Source organism: Solea solea, chromosome 10 (assembly GCF_958295425.1).
Source record: "Solea solea chromosome 10, fSolSol10.1, whole genome shotgun sequence".
Lineage (NCBI taxonomy): Eukaryota > Metazoa > Chordata > Actinopteri > Pleuronectiformes > Soleidae > Solea > Solea solea.
In genome coordinates, this window is record NC_081143.1 from 4,892,391 (window position 1) to 4,902,517 (window position 10,127).

Sequence of the window (10,127 nt, forward strand, 5' to 3'; positions counted from 1 at the left end):
GCAGCCTGTGGTAAAAAACAAAAACAAAACTGGGTACAGTTACACATTTGTGCAGATCAGGACAGTGAAGGACAGTTCTTTTTCTAACTTCGTTTGGTGTTTCACTATGGGATATCGCCTTGGCATGACCAACCAGGGAAGCTCCAATGGCACCACGTCTGTCAGTGACAGACAGGTCGAGCTGTGCTGGGGCACCGCCCCCTAAATACTATCACAGCCAACCCGCCCCTCAAAATCATTCTCGCTTTCTTCCCGTGAAGAAACTGTCGTGGAAGCTCCCTCAGCTATTCGGACTAGCTTGGATTTGCTAAACTGTTCACAGATGCGCCGTTAAGGTCCTCGTCGCCAAACGCAGTCCCTGGCTTACATCTGGATTTGCTGAGTAAGTACTTCACAAGAAGTTTTCCACTTGATCTTGGTATAGTGTCCGCGTCAAGGCGAGCTGCTCCACCGGCCACCCTGTATAACCTACCGGGGGTCGGCTAATTATAGATCAGTTACCCACAGACTAACGCGTTGCGGCGAGTCAGCGTGGATACGGTTGACATTTGTTTGTTAACTGTGTGTTTACCGGGAGCGGAGCTAACGTGTAGCTAGGACCTTAAACTCATGGTGATAACGCTTATTACCGAGCAGGACTTCACAGGCGTCACAGCTAATCTGCCGGGTGCACGGTGTCTTAGCCGACAAGCTACATCAGTCACCGAGAGTAAAGCTAACGTGTTACGGCGAGCTGACTTTACGGTGCTTGTTGAGCGATCTCCGTGCGCGACTAAAATGTCTCTCTCTTCGCCCACTGCCATTGTGAAAGAAATTCTTGAGTCATCAGTGTTGAGTAAATCATATCTTTACTGCATGCATGGATTTTTTTGCATGGAGGAGAGACACTGGACGGTCTACAATGGTCTCTCCCCTTCCTCCAAAAAGCTTCACCACTTATACACAAACATCAAAGTTACAAACAGAACAAACACCATACCTAATGTTTATGACCCCAGTAAATGTTATCTGATGTTTTACCAGATGCCATCATGTGCAACCCTCACGTTGACCTTTTCTGGTGACCTTTCCCTATCATATAATCACCCCAGCATTCATTCACAGCTTGACTGTTAATTGTTGTCTTAGAACATCCCTGGCGTAGAGCCAGAGGAGGATGCTGAGGGCTATGCCAACTCAGAAATCCTCAACTTGGATGATATGGAGGACGAGGACGATGCCACTTTTCCAGTGCCATCTCGCCCCTCCAGTGCATCTGATGTCGCTCCTCCAGCTGACAGCAGCCTTTACGAGGTCTGTAAACGAGCTGCTTCTAAACTGGGAATACAGTGACCTGCAGTACAGGACGCAGGTGGCACTGAGAGGGACCTTTATGATGGTAAGAGACTTCCACCAGCTCAACCACCAGCCAAACAGCTTCTTCCAGCCGTGTCCGCGTGCATGAGGGAAATGAGCCGTTTTTGGTCCTGTCCCTTTAAGAACAAGCTCCCCACCAAGGGATGTTCTAAACTGGAGATCCATGGGATGAAGGAACTGGGGCTGTCCGAACCCCCAGTGGTGGAGTCTTCAGTGGCTCACCACCTTCACCCTGATCGCCGCTCTCGGCTTCCTCTAACATCGCTCTGCCCAGTAAGATGGAAAAAAACTAAATATATATATGCATGAAATAAGTGTAAACGTATGCATATATATAAACCTTACCAGGGAGGCTGAGAAGTGTGATGCCCCGGTAATTGGCACACACTCTCAGGTCCCCCTTTTTTTAAAGGGGGGCCACCACCCCAGTTTGCCACTCCTTCGGCACTGACCCCGACCTCCACGCAATGTTGAAGAGACGTGTCATCCAAGACAGCCCCTCCACACCCAGAGCCTTCAGCATTTCTGGGCGGATCTCATCAACCCCTGGGGCCTTGCCACTGCGGAGTAGTTTAACCACCTCAGTGGCCTCCCTCAGGGAGATTGACGATGATCCCCCATCAGCCTCCCTCTCTGCCTCCACCACAGAGGGTGCAGATGTCGGATTCAGGAGCTCCTCAAAGTGTTCCTTCCACCGTTCGGTTACCTCCTCAGTCGAGGTCAACAGTGTCCCATCCTTACTGTACACAGCTTGGATGGTCCCCCGCTTTCCCCTCCTGAGGCCCCGAATGGTTTTCCAGAAACGCCTTGGTGCCGACCGATAGTCCTTCTCCATGTCCTCTCCGAACTTCTCCCATTACCGCTGCTTTGCGTCTGCCACAGCAGAGGCTGCCGCCCTTCGGGCCTGTCGATACCTTGCACCTGCCTCAGGAGTCCTCCGGGATAACATATCCCGGAAACACTCCTTCTTCAGTCGGACAGCTTCCCTGACCACCGGTGTCCACCACGATGTTCGAGGGTTACCGCCCCTTGAGGCACCTAAAGCCCTGGAGCCACAGCTCTCCACTACAGCTTTCACAATAGAGTCTTTGAACACTGCCCATTCAGGTTCAATGTCCCCAGCCTCCACAGGGATACAGGAAAAGCTCCGCCGGAGGTGAGAGTTGAAGGCCTCTCGGACAGGGGCATCCTCCAGACGTTCCCAGTTCATCCGCACTACACGTTTGGGTTTACCAGGTCTATCCAGAGTCCTCCCCCATCCTCTGACCCAACTCACCACCAGAGGGTGCTCAGTTGACAGCTCTGCCCCTCTCTTCACCCGAGTGTCCAGAACATGCGGCCTTAGATCAGATGAAACGATCACAAAATCGATCATCGACCTTCGGCCAAGGACACTCTGGTACCAAGTACACTTATGAGCGTCCTTATGCTCGAACATGGTGTTTGTTATGGATAGTCCATGACTTGCACAGAAATCCAATAACAAACGACCACTCTGATTTAGATCAGGTAGGCCGTTCTTCCCAATCAAGCCTCTCCAGGTTTCCCCATCGCTGCCCACGTGCGCGTTGAAATCTCCCAGCAGAACTATGGAGTCCCCCGACGGAGCCCCTTGCAGGACTCCATCTAGGGCCTCCAAGAAGGCCGGGTACTCTGAGCTGCTGTTCGGTGCATAAGCACAAACAGCAGTCAGGGCTTTCCCCCCCGCAACCCTAAGGCGCAGGGAGGCGACCCTCTCGTCCACCGGGGTAAACTCCAACACAGCGGCGCTCAGCCGGGGGCTTGTGAGTATCCCCACACCCGCCCGGCGCCTTACACCCTGGGCAACTCCAGAGAAGAATAACTTCCAACCCCTATCCAGGAGTGTGGTTCCAGAGCCAAGGCTGTGCGTGGAGGTAAGCCCCACCAGATCTAATTGGTAGCGCTCCATCTCCCGCACAAGCTCCGGCTCTTTCCCCCACAGCGAGGTGACGTTCCATGTCCCCAGAACCAGCTTCTGCCGCCCAGGTCCAGTACGTCGAGATCCCCGACCTTCACTGCCACCCATGTGGCAGCGCACCCGACCCCAGTCGATCTCCCTGCAGGTGGTGGGTCCACAGGAGGACAATGAAGAGGCCACGGGACTTGTTCGGGCTGTGCCCGGCCGGGCCCCGTGGTAGACCCGGCCACCAGGCGTTCGCTCACGGGCCCTCCGTCTGGGCCTGGCTCCAGGCGGGGGCCCCGGGCTTCCTCCGGGCAGGGTCACTCTCTTCCTCTGTTGTTTTTTCATGAGGTCTTTGAACCATTCTTCGTCAGGCCCCTCCCCTGAGACCAATTTGCCTTGGGAGACCCTACCAGGAGCACAAGGCTCCAGACAACACAGCTCTCAGAATCACAGGGGCACTCAAACCTCTCCACCACGGTAAGGTGATGGTTCCCGGAGATGTTTGGCGTGGCCGTGACAGATAGATCGGTGATCCATACTCCCCAATTGTGCGGTAGGTTACGCTGGTAGGATCATTAAATTCTGTGATGAAGTTACGGCGAATGGCTCCTGGGGTCCAGAAATGGCCCAGATGGGCAGTGTTTCTAGCTCTGAAACATTTCCTGCAATTTCTCCGAGGCCGTCATGTTCTGGTGAAAACAGACAACTCCACTGTGGTAGCCTATGTCAACCGTCAGGGAGGCACTCGCTCACTACGGTTACACAAGTTGGCTTGGGAGATGATACTGTGGAGCAGCACCAGGCTCCTATCACTCAGGGCAACACATGTGCCGGGAGTTCTGAACAGAGGGGCGGACTTGATGTCTCGTGGGAATCCTCTGTACAGAGAATGGGCTCTGCACCCGCAGGTTGTGGACCAGATTTGGAAGAGATACGGCCGAGCCGCCGTAGATCTCTTCGCCTTGCGGGAAAACGCCCGCTGTCCGCTGTTTTTCTCCCTGTCGGACATCACTGCACCTCTCGGTGTGGATGCTCTGGCTCACCCATGGCCAAACGTGCTGCTCTACACATTCCCTCCACTCAGTCTGATTTCCCCCACCCTAGCCAGGGTGAGGGAGCAGAATCTGTCTCTCATACTGGTGGCGCCAAGATGGCTGTCCAAACACTGGGTGGCAGAAATAGTTCAGATGTTGGCAGGCGACCCCTGGCCTCTGCCCATACGCAGAGACCTCCTGTCCCAGGCACATGGGGAGATTTACCACCCTCACCCAGACCGCGTGGCGCTCTGGGCCTTGCCCGTGAGAGGTTTAATTTGGACGCATCAGGACTGCCTCCACAGGTTATAGACACCATTCAGAGTGCAAGGGCTTCCTCCACCTGTGCTTTGTACGGCTGTAAATGGTGGGTTTTTGAGGAATGGTGTGAGTCTAGACTCACGGTCCCTTTTTAGTGTTCAGTTGTGGACCTATTGTGCTTTCTGCAGGAGCTGGTGGATAAAGGAAGAGCTTTTTCCACAGTTAAAGTGTACCTAGCTGCCATCTCAGCATGTCACGTGGGTTTTGTCATGATCTGTCACTTTTAAGTAGCTTGTTTTGTTTCTCCCTTCATGTTCCATGTCCTGTCTAACTGTTTTATTTTGAAATCACTCACCCTTGTCTCTGTTTCAGGTTCCTGTCTTCCCCGCCCCCTTCCTCGTCTGCGTGCACCTAATCCCTGATTGTGTCTTCCACACCTGCATCCTATCACTTTCTAATCAAGCACTGCTTATATTCCCCTCTGTGTCTTGTCTCGTCGCCAGTTCGCTGTAGTTCATAGCTCACGTTCCAGCACTCTTGTTTCACAGCCATAGTTTAGTCTTCTCGTGTTTTTGAACCTTGTCGGCCTTTTTTGACCTTGCCTTTTTTGCCTGACGTTTTTGTACCTCTGCCTGATCTCTTTGACCTTCTGTGTACCGAACCTCTGCCTGGAATACAACTCTGTTACTGACTGATTCGTGTTCTGAATCTTGCATTTGAGTCCCTTGTTCTGCTCAGCCGTAGTTCATGACAGAACGAACTGGCCAGACATGGACTCAGCAGATTTGGACTCGTTTCGCCAAGCCCTTTGCCCACAGGGGCAAAAGCTGGCTCAACAGCAGGAGCAGCTCACGTCCTTGTGCGCCACGCTGAGAGAACTGGCGTCTCGTCAGGACTCGATAATGACATCTTTGGGCTCACAGTTTCAAGAACTACTCTCTCACCTACCAATATCATGATTCCCTCATCGTGCTGGCGGTAAAAATCGACAAGCGTCTCACCGAGCGGGACCAGGAGTGGGGACGTCTTCAGGCTCGTTCATCGCCCCACCGGGGATGGAGGAGCAGCCCCGAGGATCGGCCAAGCTACGTCCGCCCACCAACAACCAGCCCGCTTTCCTCTCCTCTTCCTCCTCAGGAGCCTATGTGTGGCAAGTTGAAGTGACCCGCATTCTTCACGGGTGCACTCAATCACCGACAGAATCAGTCATTGCGTCATTGCGTAATTGCGGGGCAGTGCCGCCCACTGTTATATATATGGGCAGGTGACTGCGCCTTTGATGTGCGTCATACTTTCCTCCCGGATGCAGTGATCAGTCAGATCGATGTTTGGCGTGGCCGTGACAGATAGATCGGTGATCCATACTCCCCAATTGTGCGGTAGGTTACGCTGGTAGGATCATTAAATTCTGTGATGAAGTTACGGCGAGTGGTAGTGGTGTCACGCTTCCACTCTGTTGTTTGCAGAGTCTGCTGCATTGTCTGTGCGGAGCTGAAGTGTGCTCCCTCCACTGTGGGTGAACACATCAGTGTCGGAAGGTAAGCTGGCTACATTATGCTCTGGCCGCTGGAAGCTCTTGTTGGGCCGCTGACTGAATGGCTTTTTGGTCTTTAGTTGCTGTGGACGGCAAGTGAGCCGTGCGCTCCCTCTCTCTCTCGCTCTCCCTCTCCTCACGAGTCGGAAGCGCTGCGCTGCTATTCTCTGGTAGGTACTGTATATGCAGGCTGATCCTGGTGTGTTTTTAAATTGTTACACCACATTAAGATTGAGTATTTTTGCTCTTTGCTCGCTTGGCAGGTAATTGGGCCAGCCTGTGAATCGCGGTGCTGCGGCCCTGTAGAAACCTCAGCCTCCAAGCCGTGGCCGACTGCTGTTCTGTCTCCCTCTCTTTGATTGTTTTAGTTCATGCTGCCGCTACAACTACTACTACTACTACTACTACTACTACTACTACCACTACTTTCGTGATGAGTACAATTTTGTGATGGTTTAAATTATAGTTATGAATATTGTTTCAGTTTGTTAGTTGCTTTATTTTTGTTTGGTTGTTTGTGTGTTTATTTTTGACTAAGTTGTTTGATTTGAATTACTGCATGTTTTCTCTATTCGATTAATTTGATTTGATTATTTTGGTTTGTTCTTTAAAGTGCCTTGTGAATTATTTAGATTGTGTTTGTGCATGTTATTGTTTTATTTCTTTGTATTCTGTTTTATGTGCATGTTCATTTTTGATTTATTCTATTCCATTTTGTATTAGTTGGGTTTGTGTGTGTGTGTGTGTGTGTGTGTGTGTGTGTGCTGCTGGCGTTCACTCTGCTGATAATTTTTGTGTTTTGTGCAGGGCAGGAGCTGTAGGGGCAGATAGCGGCTGGTCCCCTGGTGGTGGTGTCCGTCATTGGTCCTTCGACTGTACAGCACTTGGGTGTCATCCGGATGGTGTACGGTAATCACTGTGGTGTATATTAAGACCCCTTTTCCTTCTCAGATTTCCCTCTCAGCCCCCAGCCCTGGCCCAGCCTTGTGTTTTTTATTAAGCTGAGCGGTGTGGGCAGGTAGTATACCTCGTTCCCAACTAAGACTAAGATAGTGTCCTTTTATGAATGGTATTTTTAAAGATTGTTAATAAAATATTTACTTATTGTTGGAATCACGTCTGATCTCAGTGCTTTTTGAACCTGTGCCCTTAGTCTAGGTGGAGACTTAACGTGGGCCATATTAGTAATTTTATTTAGTTATTTCCTCGGGGTGAAATTCCCTGAGGTGGCGTTGTCGGTTTGTCCTCACCTCCCACCATTTTGCCACATCTTGGCGTTGTCGGCAGGACGCACTTTTGAAGATAGAGACATGAATTCCATTTTTTTTTGTTTTCTTTAATTCTGTTTTTATTAATATTACGTTGTGGGATTGATTATTTCACTGTGAATTTGTGTGTTGTAGGGGGGACAGAACAGCAGTATTTGCCACAGAGTGTTTTATATTAAGTGAATTTTGTGCAGTTTGTGTGCACCTTACCTATAATTATTATTATGGAGGAGGAAATGCAGCAGCTTAGAGACCTGTTTATGCATCTCCGGACCGATAACGAGCGGCTATTGCGGGAAAGGGCTTTGTCTCCAGCGGGTCCTAGTACAGCTAACCTAGCTTCCCCGGCATCTGGTCGTGAGGCCCCAGTTTTAGGCCCCAGCGCTTCTGTTACCGAGCGGTTGGTGGTAGTGCCTAGAGACCGGCGGTGTCCTATGTTTAATGGTAGAACAGGCATAGGGATAGCCGAGTGGACCGAGGAGATACAGGCATGCATGCGTGTCCGCCATCTGTCTGTCATTGACCAGGCCTTCTTTATTTTCGATCATTTGGAAGGAGAGGCACGGGAGGAGATTAAGTATCGCACTAGTGTGGAGCGTGGCGACCCCATTAAGGTTTTAGCCATTTTAAAGGAGTTGTATGGTTGTGCTCAGTCATATGTCACTTTACAGCAAGCTTTTTTTGCTAGGAAGCAGCAAGAGGGCGAAACACTCCAGGAGTTTTCCCTGGCCCTAATGGCTCTTATGGAAAAGGTGGAACAATGTGCTCCTGATGGTTTGCTTAATGCAAGGGTGTTACTTCGTGACCAATTTGTAGAGCATGTCCTTGACAGTGCTCTTCGTCGGGAATTAAAACAGTTTGTCCGTGGTCAACCTGATGCTACTCTTTTGGAGGTGCGTGCAGAAGCCATTAGGTGGGAGAGGGAAGGGTTTCCAGGGGGCACTAGAGAACGCAGTTACTCCCTCCCTTCAACGTATGGCCTTCAGTGTGGGGTGCAGAGTGGTCCCGGCCCGGCCCCCCTTGCTGCCTCATATGGGTCAGAGCTAGGAGAATTTAAGGAGCTTTTGAAGCGTCAGCAGGAACAGCTCAATCAGCTCACCCAGACAGTAGCTTCTTTGCAGAACCGTCCCATACAGACTCACCCTCCTCGCAGTGGCCCGCTGATCTGTCGAAGGTGCCATCAGCCGGGGCATTTCGCGAGAGAATGTGTTGGGGAACGGGTTCCTGCTCGTGCTAATTCTGCCACTGGATTTCCCTCTAACAGGGCCAGGCCATTTCCCCACTCTCACCAGTCGGAAAACTGACGCCCTCTGAGTTGTTGAGCCACAGCTCAGATGGGGAGCCGATGGGCTCACAGGTTGGTCCTACAGCCAGATTGATGTCATCTTGTCCCACCATTGAGGTTTCAATGGGGGGGGGGTTTCCATTTCCTGTTTGGTGGACACAGGGTCAATGGTGTCCACCATTACTGAGAGTTTCTTTTTAGAGCAGTTTGCACCGTGGAGTCATGATCGTCTTCAGTCGTGTCACTGGTTGCAGCTCCGGGCAGCTAATGGCCTGGAGATCCCTTACATTGGTTATCTAGAGTTGAATGTGACTCTGTGTGGTAAGGTGATTCCGAATTGTGGCATCCTGGTAGTCAAAAACCCACTTGGTGCAGTGTCTTCTGTCCCTGGTATCCTGGGGATGAATGTTATTCGTGGATGTTACAGAGAGCTCTTTGGCGCACATGGATCTGAGCTGTTTGGCACCTCTTCTGTGGTGCATGCCCCTGTCCCCATTGTTGAAGCTCTGCAGCAGTTCCATCAGTCCACCACTCAGTGCCCGAGACGTTCCTCTGGTATAGCCAGGGTTCGAGGTACACAAGCTGTCCGTATTCCTGGCGGATTTATGAAAATGGTGGCTAGTACTTGTTCCGAAAGGTTCTCTGGCCGGGCTATACTTTTTGAGCCTACTGAGTCTGGCCTGCCAGCGGGGCTTTTGGCATCTCCTTGCATTGTGCAGGTCTCCCGTGGTACGGTTTACGTCCCTGTGGTCAATGTGGGGTTAACAGAGGTGCTGCTCTATCCACGTACCACTCTTGGTGTCTTGGGCGATGCCCATATTGTCAGTCTTCCCGCAGGACTCACTGAGGTGAGGTCTACCACAGCCACAGTGTCATCTCAAGTGGCTAGTCACCCCGTGTACAGTGGGGTAGAGGCAGTGGACCTGTCTGTCTTGATGGAGCCAGAGCAGAGGGAGGTGAGGTCCTTGTTGCAGAAATATAGCTCAGTCTTTTCTGCCCACGATGGTGATCTGGGCTGCACCAACCTTATCTCCCATGACATTCCGCTGCTTGATGATGTGCCAATTCGACAGAGGTACAGGCGCATTCCACCATCTGAGTATGAGGAGGTCAAAGCTCATATTAACCAGCTTCTTGAGGCCCAGGTCATCAGGGAGAGCAGTAGCCCCTATGCTTCACCAATTGTTTTGGTTCGAAAAAAAGATGGGAGTCTGCGCATGTGTGTGGACTACCGGTTGCTTAACAGCAAGACGAGGAAGGATGCTTTTCCCTTACCTCGTATAGAAGAAAGTCTTGATGCCCTTTCAGGGGCCCGCTGGTTCTCTACTTTAGATCTGGCCAGTGGATACAATCAGGTACCGGTTTCAGAGCAGGACAAAACCAAAACGGCCTTTTGTACGCCGTTTGGACTTTTCGAGTGGAACCGGATGCCATTCGGCTTGTGCAATGCCCCAAGCACCTTTCA

General features: G+C 51.3%; 1 long non-coding RNA gene across 2 annotated transcripts; it reads left to right on the top strand.

Annotated features, from left to right (window-relative positions):
- Positions 1-5,884: 5,884 nt before the first annotated feature.
- Positions 5,885-7,060, top strand: LOC131467471 (uncharacterized). Of its 2 annotated transcripts, XR_009241502.1 has the most exons (4): positions 5,885-5,954; positions 6,042-6,113; positions 6,190-6,279; positions 6,373-7,060. It is a non-coding gene; the product is annotated as an uncharacterized LOC131467471 (long non-coding RNA). The 2 variants fall into 2 exon arrangements; XR_009241501.1 differs by having other exon boundaries at positions 6,190-7,060.
- The last annotated feature ends 3,067 nt before the right edge of the window (positions 7,061-10,127 follow it).